The sequence below is a fragment of the Pygoscelis adeliae genome, unplaced genomic scaffold (assembly GCF_000699105.1).
Source record: "Pygoscelis adeliae isolate BGI_AS28 unplaced genomic scaffold, ASM69910v1 Scaffold241, whole genome shotgun sequence".
Classification (NCBI taxonomy): Eukaryota; Metazoa; Chordata; class Aves; order Sphenisciformes; family Spheniscidae; genus Pygoscelis; species Pygoscelis adeliae.
In genome coordinates this window covers 513,713-527,076 of record NW_008824056.1, presented here as the reverse complement: position 1 = coordinate 527,076, position 13,364 = coordinate 513,713, and positions in this window count along the sequence as shown.

The following is a 13,364-nucleotide window of genomic DNA, read 5'->3' as shown; positions in this document are numbered from 1 at the left end:
GGTCAAGGTAGACTTCAGCAAAATCAGTCTGGATTTTGCTGCAGGAGAGAAATGAGTGGGCATATACCATATTCCTTAGTCCTCATATCAGTTCCTGTACCAGCTGCTGTATATTGATTCAAGGGAAATGGCGTGACCCCCAGATAGGGCAGGAAAATTGCTGCTGTCAGCACGTCCTCTGGGAGGCAGAGCTTTGCCCAGCCCCCCGGGCATCAGGGAGCCACCAGGCCATTGCACACACAGTCATCAAACAGTCATTAAAAAAAAACTAAGTTCTTTCTCAAAGCAGTGATTATTGTGATCCAGTGAAGTGCATAGATCAAGTGCTGTGATATGAAGTCATGTGGGATTGGGCAAAAGAAGGAGCAGGTGAATTATACGCAAGAAAGCTCAAAAAAGGATGTCCTCCATTTGGATTTCTCTGCTTCAGCCCACCTCATCAATAACAAATAGAAATCATAAAATTATGCAGTTTTGACCCCAAATTCAAGGAAATACTTTATAGTCAGGGTATAATTGCTTCCTAATTGCTTCAGGTAAGCATCAAGATCCCTGCTGCCACCAAAGGCAGGCTGAAGGATGAGCTCAGAATACTTCCATCCCTGAGAATGCTTTCAAATGATACAGGGAAATAATAAGAGTTGCATTTTATTTTAATAAGACCTGAAAAAAATGTAAATCAAGAATCTATTTTGCAATCCTTTTCAACAGTGAGTGGGTAATAGCCTTTTAAAATTGTTGCATTTGATTGCTTCAAGTGTGCTAGTGGTAAGCCAGAAAGCAAATTACTTCTTTGTACACCCCAGCTGATAAAGATTTCTTCTGCAATAAGTTTTCTACTAGTAACTTTTTTACTTAAATTAGGGAACAGCCTTCAGTTGTATCTTCCTTGCATCAGACTACAAAGCTGACATGATCAGTTGTTTGCTATCCAGAGTAAAATGATACTGTATTTCTGAGATTGCTAATCAAATGTGTCCCAAACCAATTGCAAAGTTCAAGTCCCATGTACAGAAAACAGATTTTCTAAGAAATTTAGCACAAGAAACACATACAGAACTTAAAACAAACAAATAAAATTACTTGGTAAGACTAAGACAAACAAAAAAGTCTGTTGGTGTGTTGCAGCAGGAGCACTAACAAACCCGTTAATTTACCCTGCAGGTGTTTCTGAAAACCCATTTTTAGCAGCTTATATGTTTCCAAAGCATTCATCTCTTGGCCTGAAATTTTCACTGCTTGATCTATAATCCAAAGTAAAGTTTTTTGGAGAAAAGAGAAAATAGTTTCTTACCAGCAGCTGAGGAATGAATAGCAAGAAGTTTTTACATGAAACTACTTCTCTTGCATATTTAATGGATGTCTATCCCAGGCTACTCTCAGTGGGAAAGGCAAAAAATTGGCACTTTACACACAGCTGCACAGTCTTCCAGGGATGAACTGCACTACTTGATTTAAAAGAAAAAAAAGAGTTTGGGGAAGCCTATTTCATCTTGGTGTGATGCAGTAAATATTACACATAAAGATTTTATTTTAATAGGGGAAGATTTCTCTAAAGCCTCGAAATTTGGAATGTCTGGACAGAATCCTGCCAACCCACAAAGCTTTTTTGGATATAATTTTGCTTTGTAGTAATTGAGTAGCTTATGTAGAACAATTTATAGGATTGGGACTTGCACGATATGTCACTGAGGAAGGGTCTTGTAATCATGAATAATGATACAGTTTCACGCTGATGAGTGGGCTAGGGTCAGCACAGGGTGCTCTGCTAGGAATACGTTTCTCTTTGGAAGCTGGACTGTATTCATCCCGTGGAGGGATGTGGCCAAGAGCTGTGTGGCGGGGAAAGGGGCTGCCTTTACTCCAAATTGTCAATGAGTAATTCAAATGCCCACTCCTCCTGGGCTGTCAGAATTACAGCACTGTTCTCTTAAACATATTCCTTGGATGCTAAGTTACCTCTGGTGACCATAATAATAAGGACCAACAGGAATAGTTTATTTAAAAACTGTGTTGGAAATTGTTAAGTTTTATGGGAACTCACAAAGTTGTGCTGTTAACTTGTGTTTTTAATTTTTTCCTCCAAGCATCAAAAATGTTACTGCTTAGTAGATGCTATGAATTACAGCTGCCCTCCCTCTGTGCTGGCCTGTATGATATCTGAAATTTGATTAGGTGTCATTCCACATCTGAAAGGTTAAACAAAAACATTTCAGCAACCCAATATTTTGCCAATTAAAATGCCTGACCCATTTTTTCCCTCACTCAGAAGGACAAACAGAAGCACCTTTATGCTCAGGTTACGTGTTTGGTTTCCCCTAGGACGTGGCTGGCTGGCTGAGTTTTCTAGGATGGGAAGTGTATTCAAAAAGCCCATGTCAATAAAAGTCACTGTTTAGGGGAAATAATAATCTTCCTGACAGAGATGGGGCTCCTCTCACTGCTGGGAAACAGGTACTGGCTGGTGGCAATCAGCGGACAAGAGCGTGTTGCAGAAAATTGGAGCTGCTGGTCCAGTCAGTACATCCAGGTTGCAAGAGACCTGTGGCTTTTCCATCTTGAAATCTCTCTTGTAATTTGCATGACTGTGGCCAAACTTGAGTGAGCAGCTTTCAGTCATTTGCAAAGGGGCTTGGAAGGAGGGAGGAGACAGACTTTGCTTACAAGGTTGCAGAGCAGTCCCAGCAGAGGGACAAGAGCTGTGGTGCCCATCTGCCTCTGAAATGTCACATTATTTCTCAACCCAGAAAGGACCATTCTCTTTCTTTAGTGGTGCTGAACAGCTGAGTTTGAGTGGGTTCATCAGTTTTCTAGATGTTCTCAGGATTGCCTCTTGTTTTTGCTGCTTTGCAACCTGTTCCCCAAAGATCACTGCACAACTGATAGAATCCTGATACTCTCACAACTGCATGAGCTAGCTCCATGTTTTCTAAAGCATACCCTCTTTTAAGGATGAACTCAGCTGCCTCTGGACCTTACCCACAGCTTGGAGAGCAAAGATGTATCTGCAGGATCCAGGCAATACAGAGCAGGACCACAGTTTCAGGACTGATATAATGAGATCTGAAATGGCCAAATCCATTTCAGTTGGATTGAAATCCAACTTTTATTATTTTTTTAATTAATTTTTATTCATTTATTATATGAAAATTTCACCTCCTCTACATCTTTTTTGGGCAGATGTATTAAGAACTGAGCAATGAAGCATGAAGTAGATTTGTCTGAAATTTCTGATTTCTTTAACAAAAGAATCTCCTGGGAAGCAGGAGGTACCTGCCTGGCATCTCCTGAAGGCCGGACAGCGAACATGCCCATGTCACCTACTCCACTGCTCTGGCACACACATAGTAAATCACACTGGCTGTGGCATGTCCCTGATGAAGTTCCTGTTGATCTGAAAGAGCAGCTCTGAGCTATATTGTGAGGATAATGCTGTTCATGACATGGGTGCAGGAGTTTCCTAGAAAAGTGGGAGTGGAAGGGGCTTCACAAGACTAGATTATCCATTACTCTACCCCAAAGCATCATTCTTGGAAAGTATTTCTCTGGTATATAGAAATTACCTATAATGGTGATTACAATATCCTTTTTTCAGGCAATCTATTCCAACATTAATATCTTTTCCTTTACTTCTTTTTTCTTTAGCCCTTGGTGAATTTGGAAATATATATATATATATAGTCCTGCACAGTGAACAGTTTATTCTCTCCATCCTTGCACTTTTTTGCCTTTTTTGGAAACTGTTATGTTTCCATTCAGTTGTCTGTTCTTGAGTCACTGATTGTTCCAGTTGTCTCTGTAGGTTGTGTTTCCTATCCAGTTTTGGTAGCTTTTCTCGGGACTTTCTCAATCCACTCCATGTCTTCAACAAAGCGTGATGCTCAAAATGGAGCACAGTGCTCCAGATGATGCTGCCTCAATGATAAATAGAATGGAAACATCTTTATCACTTATTCCACTGTAAACCAATGTCAAAACAAGGAGTACACTTTTCTAATAAAAAGCTGTAACCATTTAAAGTTACCAAACTGGGGCTGGGGAGAGGAGTTCACATTTTTATTTGGCTGTCAGTAAATAAGTAAAAAGGCAAAAGGCTAAAAATGGGAGTTTTGTGGCATCTGAGCAGAGGAGCAGATGGATGGCTGTTACGGTTTCAATTAGGTCGAGTTCAAGGGAAACCTAATTAACAGCCAATTACAGCAGTTGAAACTGGTAGTAATGCTGTATTAACAAAAATTATTTAGCTGCTACTGTGGACCAGTAGAGGAGACACAGAAGAACTGACAGAGGGCATTTGGTGTATTTTATCATGAAACTCATGTTGCTAAATCTAATTATAATATGTGCATGTTATCAGTGGTGGTGAGACTGAGGAGTCAGGAGGAGATTGCTCTTGAAATGCAGAGCACTGTCACTTTTGCTGCTGTGGGCATTAACTCTGCAGAAGCAATACGGTAATTCCAATTTAGCAGTCTTCCAAAGAACTTGTCAGGTTTTCTTAGGCTGCTGCCTTATTTTGTGGACACAACTGGGAAAAATAATTCAGGTGGATTTTTAAAATGGATTATTTTAACTGCATTATGAATTGTGGACAACCAGACACTTAGAATTCAAGTGGTCTTAAATTTGCCTTAGGAATGAATTAAGCTAAACTGAAATAAGGCTACATTAATTCTGAATGTCTGAAAAGTCTCACAGTTGTTAAGGCAGTTTTAACTAATCCCTTTTATCTTCGTATTTTTAGTTAATTTGGATTATGTTTCAGTGTCCCTGTGCTGGCAAACCCTGAGATCAAAAAACATGTTAAAATTAGCTTCTCGGTCGGGATAAAACAATATTGTTGTGCATTTCAATGAACAGTACCACTTTATAGCACTGAAGTTTTGCTTCACTAAAATCTAGAGGGCGTTCCCTCTTGCTGGGATTGTGACAAGACAAATATTTGCTCTTTGGATGTCTACTTTTCCTTTAGTTGTTTACAAAGTATTTCTAATGAATGAATTTGGGGGGCTGATCTACAAAAGTTTTATTTTCTCTGGAATAAGCCTTATTTTTTGCAGGCAATATTCAAAACTATTTTGTCTTTTTACTGGGGCAGTGAACAGTGATTTATTTACAGGTATGGCATATGTGTTCAACCATAGGGTTGTGAACTGATATAAAATGGGTTAAGTTGGTAATAAAACCAGTAGAAACAAGGAGACAGTAATTGTTCCTCTCAATTCACATCATATTCTAAGTTAATATTCCTCATGCAGGTGGGAAAACAAGTGTGGGAAGGATAATGAGAAATACTTTGGATCCAGTAATAAGACAACTGAATCTGGAAATGGTTTCTGTCTGCTTTTTGAAAGCTATTGACTCTATTGAATAAAATAGCAAGACTGTTGTTGCCATGATGATGGCTGTATGAGACACACACAGAGGTAAATATTTGGCTAGTGATGAGTAACTGGAGCCATTTATATAGGCCTGATCATGATTTCTGAACCACTGTGTTGGAAATAAGTAGTAATGCATTTCATTTCATGCAAGTTACAGATAGTTAAAAGATTTTTCAATATTTTTTTTCATATATCTAAAAATTCTGCTGCTAGGATTATGATTTTTTTCTTTTGTCACATTCCAGCCTAGAGCAACTCTTTGCAGCTTAGTTACCATATAAATCCCTGGAAATAGAATCTTAATTGAGATGCTGATACTCTCTTAATTGAAGAAGAACTTATAAGTAATATTATCTTTTTTTTTTTGAGTAATTATTATTTCACTTTTTACAGAGCTCAAATAATCACCATTTACTCTTTCCTCGTATTGCAACAATTTGCTAGTGGCTTTCTTAGAGCTTCCCAGCTTTCCATGTCAAGTCTGTATACAATTACTGTCGTTTGAACGAGGTAAATGGTAACGCAGTTGTTCAGACACATTAAATAGCTATTTAGGCTTCTTAAAATATGCTTACGTTTTTGCACAATTCCACTTAGCCATATATAAAATATATAGGACTCCTGAGCATTCTTCTGTATGAAAGCACGCTAACGCAGCCCTGATGTAATGGGCTGATTCACCCCTCCCATCATCCCCCCCTCCCCCGTGGGTCTCTTTTCCCACTTCAGCATCTAAAGCCAATGCTCTTCCAGCCCTTTCTGGCACACCATGGCAAGCCACGACTCCAGCTTTTGTCCCTATAAAACCTAGATCAATAATATTTTATCTTTTTGTTTTGTTTTTTGCCTGGTAAAATTTGTATTTGTGTGGATTACATTGAAAGAGAAGTCTTGCATGGTGAGCGTGCCAGGGGAAAGCAAATGCTTCCACATGCAACTGCAGCACTGCCAAAACAAGGGAATATCTATTTGTACAATAACCTGTTTGTAACTCTTTTTTGTTTGCTTGACAAACAAAATGGGAAAAGCTAAAGGAAAAGAAAACACCTGTTTTATTCTGTGATGATAAATGTTTCAACCTTAATAAATGTATTGGAAATAGAATTTAAGGGTGTTCCCCCTTTAGAAATTATTTCACAGGAAAAAATTAAAATGTGATATGCAGTTCACAATATATCCTAGAAATTATCTTACTTTCTTGTCAATGCAAATGAAGCATTAAATGACCAGTCTGGAAACGCCTTTGTCCTATTTCATTCTCTAAACAAAGAAACAATATTACAATTTAAATTAAATGTATATACAGCATTAAGATAAAAGAAATGTCATTAGAGGCTATTATACTTTGCTTTTTTCTTTGTCATCCTATTCAGTGCATTTCATTGTATCCCATATATACGTGTATTTCTTAATCCCATTCTGTCTAGTAAAAGCAGTTTGCTTCATGTACAAAACTTCATATATATAATATAAATATTATACCTTGAGAAACAGTTACTATGCAAACACTTTTGAGCATGAATTGGGTAGAGTAACGTGGCAGTAAGTCATAAAAAGCTTAAGAAAAGATCAGCTGGTGTCAACGCACAGGGTTTGGGATGCTTTTTTGTACTAGTGCTGGTTCTGTGCCTGTTTAGAAAGAGGGCAATAGCATCCTGGATGGCATTTAATAGGTTTTGTCATTGTTTTGACATTGCTGTCAAAACTGTTTATTTATCAAATATGCCTAAGGCAGAGGAGCTCTTTGGGAGCTAGAAAATCTTGATGTGTCTCCCAGGAACAGATTTCAAGCGAGGTAGGTATCGTGGGCTTGCTGGGCTCTGTGTCAAAGCATGATCTATAGGTATGATCTTATCCATTTATATTTCTGTAGCTATGGTCAAGGTGATGGAATTAGCTCAGAAGTATCTGTAACAGCTCATCAGGGATCTAAAGACCTTTGAGTTTAAAGATTTTTTCAGTTCATTAAGAAATCAAAGTAAGTAAAAGGTAACTACTAAATAATCACTGACTTCTGAAGACAATTTGCCATCAAATTAAGTCTAATATTCAGAGGGAAGGACACTTAAACTTGAACTTCTATAAAGGTACATTTAAGAGACATTTTTCCTCCCACAGCAAACAGCACGTGTTCTGCTTTAACTGTGTGACATTTCCTCCCCATAATATCAGCCTGATGCCCTAGATAATCTTGCCAATCTTCCCACTTTATCTTTTGGGATAAATTGGGAAGTTATTTTTTTTCCCTCCTGTGTTTAATGTGGAAGGGAGACAAGGGAGTTCAAAGGTATAAGATGGCTCCTATGGAAAGTGAGTGGGTTAGATCTGCTCTCATTTATTCCTTTGAAAATCCACCTTATTCTCTTCAGTGGAAGATTTTGGGTGTCCTCTTTGGAGCATGTTAAAGGTACTCTGTTTTCCAGTGGTGACCAGGAGAAAAGAGACAATTTAGGGTCATATATTTTTGTAGCCCATGATAAATTCATAGCAAGTTCTGGATGAAGCTGTTTGACTTCAACATGGTCTTGTGCATTCTTTTAAAGTGTGGTTCACAGTTTGTGTGGTCCTGCTCTCTGTAGAAAAGTTCACTGGCTTATGTTGAAGGATAATGTCCCATGAATCATACCATGAAAGAGCCTGTGGGCAGCTGAGGTGGTGATATCCTCCATTTCTGCAGAGGAATTGTTGCCTGTAAGGAGAAAGCTGGGTGATGCACAGGACTGTGCTTTGAATTATGAAACAGAACGCCAAGCTGCGGGAGGGTCTTTCATTTTCCTCTCCAAAAATAAGTATATTATGGCCTCTTGAAATCAGCAGTCCAACTGTTGACCCATATTTTCAGTAATGTATATGTAATAGCATAAAAACTTATGTATTAAGATGATTATCTTATTTTGCAGAAGTGAACATCATGAGCCTTTTTTTTCCTGGTATGTATGTGTTGTCAGGCATATTGAATTAGAGTAAAAACTTCTCCCCTTTTTTCTTTCTTTTTTGGCAATTTTCCTAAATTTCTTGTAGACTAACAGGACTTCAATGTCTTAGGGTAAATTCCACTTCTTAGATATTTACAGTTGTATTTATCATCTGACTTACTGAGCTGTTGCTGCCTGAACAGAATTAAATGTCAGATAAAATAAGTGCTAGTGTTCAATGGCATGAGATAAACTTAACTATGGCTCAAGAATTTCCTGGTTATAAGAGATCGAATTCAAATTCCCTTCTAATTCTGATTCCTGCAATTACTTTAATTTTCCAAGACACTTACTGGTTAGCAGAGAGACACATTGAGTTAAAATAAATCAAATTTAAAAAAAAAAAATTATATTTGTTGGATTTTAATGGGTTTTGTGCTCCTTAATTTTTTTATGTTTCCTGAAGTTATTAAAACAATCAAATTATTTTTCCACAGTCTGCAATACTATTGTGATAAGATTTGTAACGACCATTTTGAAATAGCTATTTATATATGTTCATTTCTTAACGTCCCCGTTGCTAATTCCCTAAAGCATTTGTATGTACTTTTTTACTCTATCAGTCTTTCTGTCCGACAAATCATATCAACTCAGATGGACTATTAATACCGGTTTCAAATCACATACTTAAAGCATTAATTCTTCCAAGGCTAGCAATGTTTTGTTTATTTTGGTATGCCTCTAATATAGATTTTAAACAAAAAAGATAATTTTCTAATAAGAAATCATGCAGTGGATTGCAGATAAGCAGGCAGGTATGTTCAGCATGACCGTAGGGCTGATTCTGGAAATAAGCTTGTGGGGAAGGTTGTGGCCGAAGGGTTGGCGGCATTCAAGTTACAGGGGTTCAAAAGTTACTGCTCTTGTGTTGAGATGTGGCTATCCACATGCTTCCTCTTAGCCCACCACACTGCCAGCTGAAATGCCTCTGCTTAAACCTGAAAAAAAGTGCTTGTACCATATCATTGCTTGGGTAAGAGTCCTGTTGATATCGGTGATGTGTTGCTGTGGTGTGATCTCTCATGTGTTTGAAGAGCTGGTGTCCATCAGCAGTGCTTCCTGCTCAAAGTGTAAAAACTATACCAACCTATGAAAATACATCTATTTTAAATCAAAATCTTGGAAATCAGAAATTTTAAATCAGAAACGTGAGAGGGAAGAGGAGGAAGAATATCAGGCTCTTTCAAAACATTTCTGATAGCATACATACTCTGACTTAGAAAACTGGACTTTTAGACAAATTTTAAGAAAAATATTTAGACAGTGTCAAAGTCTTCAAAATTCTAGAAATTCAGGTTTTTTTCTCAGACTTCATTTCTGATAAATCAGTGTTTTCTTGCAAACATGATTTCCAGTATTCCAGCCTCGCACTCTTTGCCGTTATTGCTGAACCCCATAGGACAACGTTTTCTGTATCATTTGTTTTTTGTTCAGACTCTGCCCTTTCTGGATGGGCCCCTGGCAGGTGACCTCCAGGGAGCTATAAGAAGTTGTCCCAGAGATGCTCCAGAGAAACAAGACAGAGGAAAGAATTTTGAGGAATAATGAGATAATGATATATATAGATATCTATATAGATATAAAAAACAATAAATAACTTGTGTATCTTTCCACATTGATTTTTAAATGGAGATGTGGCCGTGTGGGATCATCCCTGCCGTGCTGCATGTGATGTAGAGTCGAGCCCATGTTATATTCACTTTGAGCAGTGTTTGCCCTGTCTGCCCGGGAGTACATATTCCAGATAGCCTCTTTGTTTCATCTTCCTTGCCTATCTGTCACCATAGAAAGGTATATACTTATTTTGGGGATAATCCTTGTGTTCTCTTAAGGAAAATGCCTTGTAGTGTCTCTGAGTATTTCAGGTGCAACTTGACAGCTTGTCTCCATTTAACCCTGGGACCTGACTGGTTTTAGCTGCAGCTGTTTCCATGGTTGCCTCTGTTGTGTCATGTTTCTTTGAAACTATAAAATCCTGTATAGTTACTTTAGATTGAAATTCCCCCATTTCTAAAGTATGCCTATATATACGGTGAGGCCAACAAATACTTCTGTCTTCAGGTTTTATCTCTTTGGATTATTCCACATGGATGCTCTGTGCTTCCCATGAAGCTTTGATATCAAAACCCAAACAATTGCTAACATGAGACAACTTTGCGGAGCTGAATACCTGTTACTGTTAGACCTTGAAACTACAGCGGGATTAGCTTTAAAGTTGAAGGGTTTCTTCCTCATCAGCATACCCCTTTTTTTTCTGCCCTTAGAAACCCAAGCCAACCCAGTAAGTAATCTATATTTTAAATCTGGGAAAAAAACTCTAAATAAAACTAAGTAAATGTAAGATGATTTATCATAAACTACCATTTCATCACTTTGGGTAAAGCTATGGAATAGCTTATTGGAAAAGTCGATGTAATTCTGAATTTTATTTGCACAGGTTTCTGTGCCTCCGGCTCCTTGTAGCTGCAGAGCAAATGTGTCTTCCCTGAACTTGGTCCTTGACTTCAAAACGTTAACAAACTGAGTGTTGATGTGTACCATTCTGGGATGTAATTCAATATCTAATTTATTATATGTTACATTATCTTAATTATTAAATAGTGTTTGGGGTGGGAGTGGGGGGCGGAACCCACAGGGATTTTAGTTGTTACCCCTTCATTTACTTACTACCACTTTTCTTGATGTAATATTAGAATTTTCTTCTCAACCCAACTATCTTTTCAATTGAATACTGGGCATTATGGTCACCTAACAAACTTTAGTAGTGAGTATGATGTAGCCTGAGCTCTGTGTAGCTTACCCAGTTCTTTATATTCATCATTAGCTGCAATCCAAAACTGAAGCACATCAACCAACAGCCTCCAAAAATGCTGGAATGGGCATGTTTACAGACTTCTGAAAAATACTGAGCTGTTGATTACAGAGATATTTTTGAGTGAGTAGGAAATATTTCTGAAGAGATCATTTACAGTGAGGCTGATCTGATTGAGTTATATGCTGGATCTGTATGGTTTTTTTGTTTGTTTTCTCCAAGGGAAGTCATAATAAAAGATGAGACTGAAAATAAGCATCCCGTCTGGTGGTTATAGATGCGTTACTATAAATAGTGGGACTTCTGTGGGTTTTTTGGATGTTACAATGAAATCAATCTTGTGATAATTATTCTACTCTAAAGAAGCTGGAACATCAGCTTAGTCTTTTTTTTTTTGCTATAAAAAGTAACCTTATGGTTGTACAATAATTGGACATTGTGAAAACTCTTCAGCATCTTTCATAAATGTATAAGTACCTAAAAATGCAACAGTGTTAAAAACTTAAATTTGATCTGTTCCCAATACTACTGCAGCTTTTCCCTAGGTGTGGGTCCTCCTGTGGCTCTACCACCAGGAATGTAAGAAAGTGCGGTTCATCATAATACAAGCAGCAGTCTTACCTCCCTGAGACAAAACCTGTCTTGACATTTTGGTTTGCTTTTGGAGAGAAATGGTGGGAGTGTGACTCTTTTTTCTATATACTTTACCCCATTTTACCAATACAGTTGCTTCTTAACATGCCTAGCTCTCCTGTAAATATTGTCTTAGTAAATGGTTTTAGGAGGGTATTTTGTTTACCTGTGGTCTTGAGTTTTGTGTGTCTTATGTGCTTTTTATGCCAAAATAATTGTGGAAAAAACTCAATTACCCTAGATCACAGTTTAGATCAATCTCTTCAATAACTTGGATGCTAATTTGAATTTACATTCCCTGCTTGACTTCCTCTCAGGATGCTCTGGAAAGCTTGAATCTAAATCCTGTAAAATTTTGCATTGGTACCTTTTATCTAGTTTAGTTATAATTAATCAAAATGGCAATTTTAAAAGAAACTTGGAAAACAGAATACCAAACAATACACTGTAATTTTAAATGTATTTTTAATTTCCTCTGTCATTATCTAGACTATTGTTTTCAATTTTGATCGAGTCACTTTGAGAAAAACAAAGCAATAAAGCTAACAAATTTTTTGGGCCTAGGAAAGGACTTGCATATCATGCACATGAAAGCTATGAATATTTGTTATTAAAAGGAAGATGGCTTTGAGAACTCCAGTTAAGTTCCTCCACTAATAATATGGGAAGAAGTTTTGTTTTCCTACTTAGCATTGCTCACGAGTGTGGTGCGTATGTTTAACAGCGACCACGAGCGGGAAGAAGAGACGTATTGTTAACATTGTATGGCTGCACTACAGTTCTGCTTCAAGAGCTGGAGGGTATTTGGGCCTTCAGTGTGTAGGGCAGTTGTATGGGCACCTAATAAGCTGGATAAGATAATGGACTGAATGGGAAAAAAAAATCATCTTGTGGATGCTTTCAAGGACTTCTCATGTTTTGAATTCGGGACGTCCCTCCTTGAACCAGTCTGGCAGATGCCACTTAAACATTTGTATGCCTACCAGGATCAGTAATCACTGATTTTATGCTGGAGAAACTGTTAATCTATTTACGTGCTTTATGTACATATAGATTCATGTAGAGTGAAGGCTTCAGTATAAAGCTTAAAAATTACTTTTCTAACACCTTCATGGGTATTAAAATTATAGCATTTGAGTCCAACTCTATAGACAAGGTATAAATAGGTTCCAGCAAGAAAATGATTTGTCACTAGCAATTATTAAAAAACTTTACAGTTAAATCCAAGACATAGCTTTTTTCTTAAAAACAGAAGAATGAATTATTATTTTAGGTTTCTTCTGGGTCATTTTCAAACATGAATAAAATATTTCCCTTGCACAAATCATTCATCTCTATGAAACCTTATTGAAGGGTTGCAGAAGTGACCAGCAAAGGTGAAGGTGTTCATGCAGATTTCTTGGTGATGGAAAGCCCTTTTTAGAAACAAGGGTAGAAAGCAAAATAGGAGGAGAAATACAACTATAGGGGAACAAAATGGAGTGCTTTACTCAGATGGCATCCTGACCAAATTAGTCAGGCTCTGAAGGCTTATTTTCAATAAAATGTGTTCACTCGGAT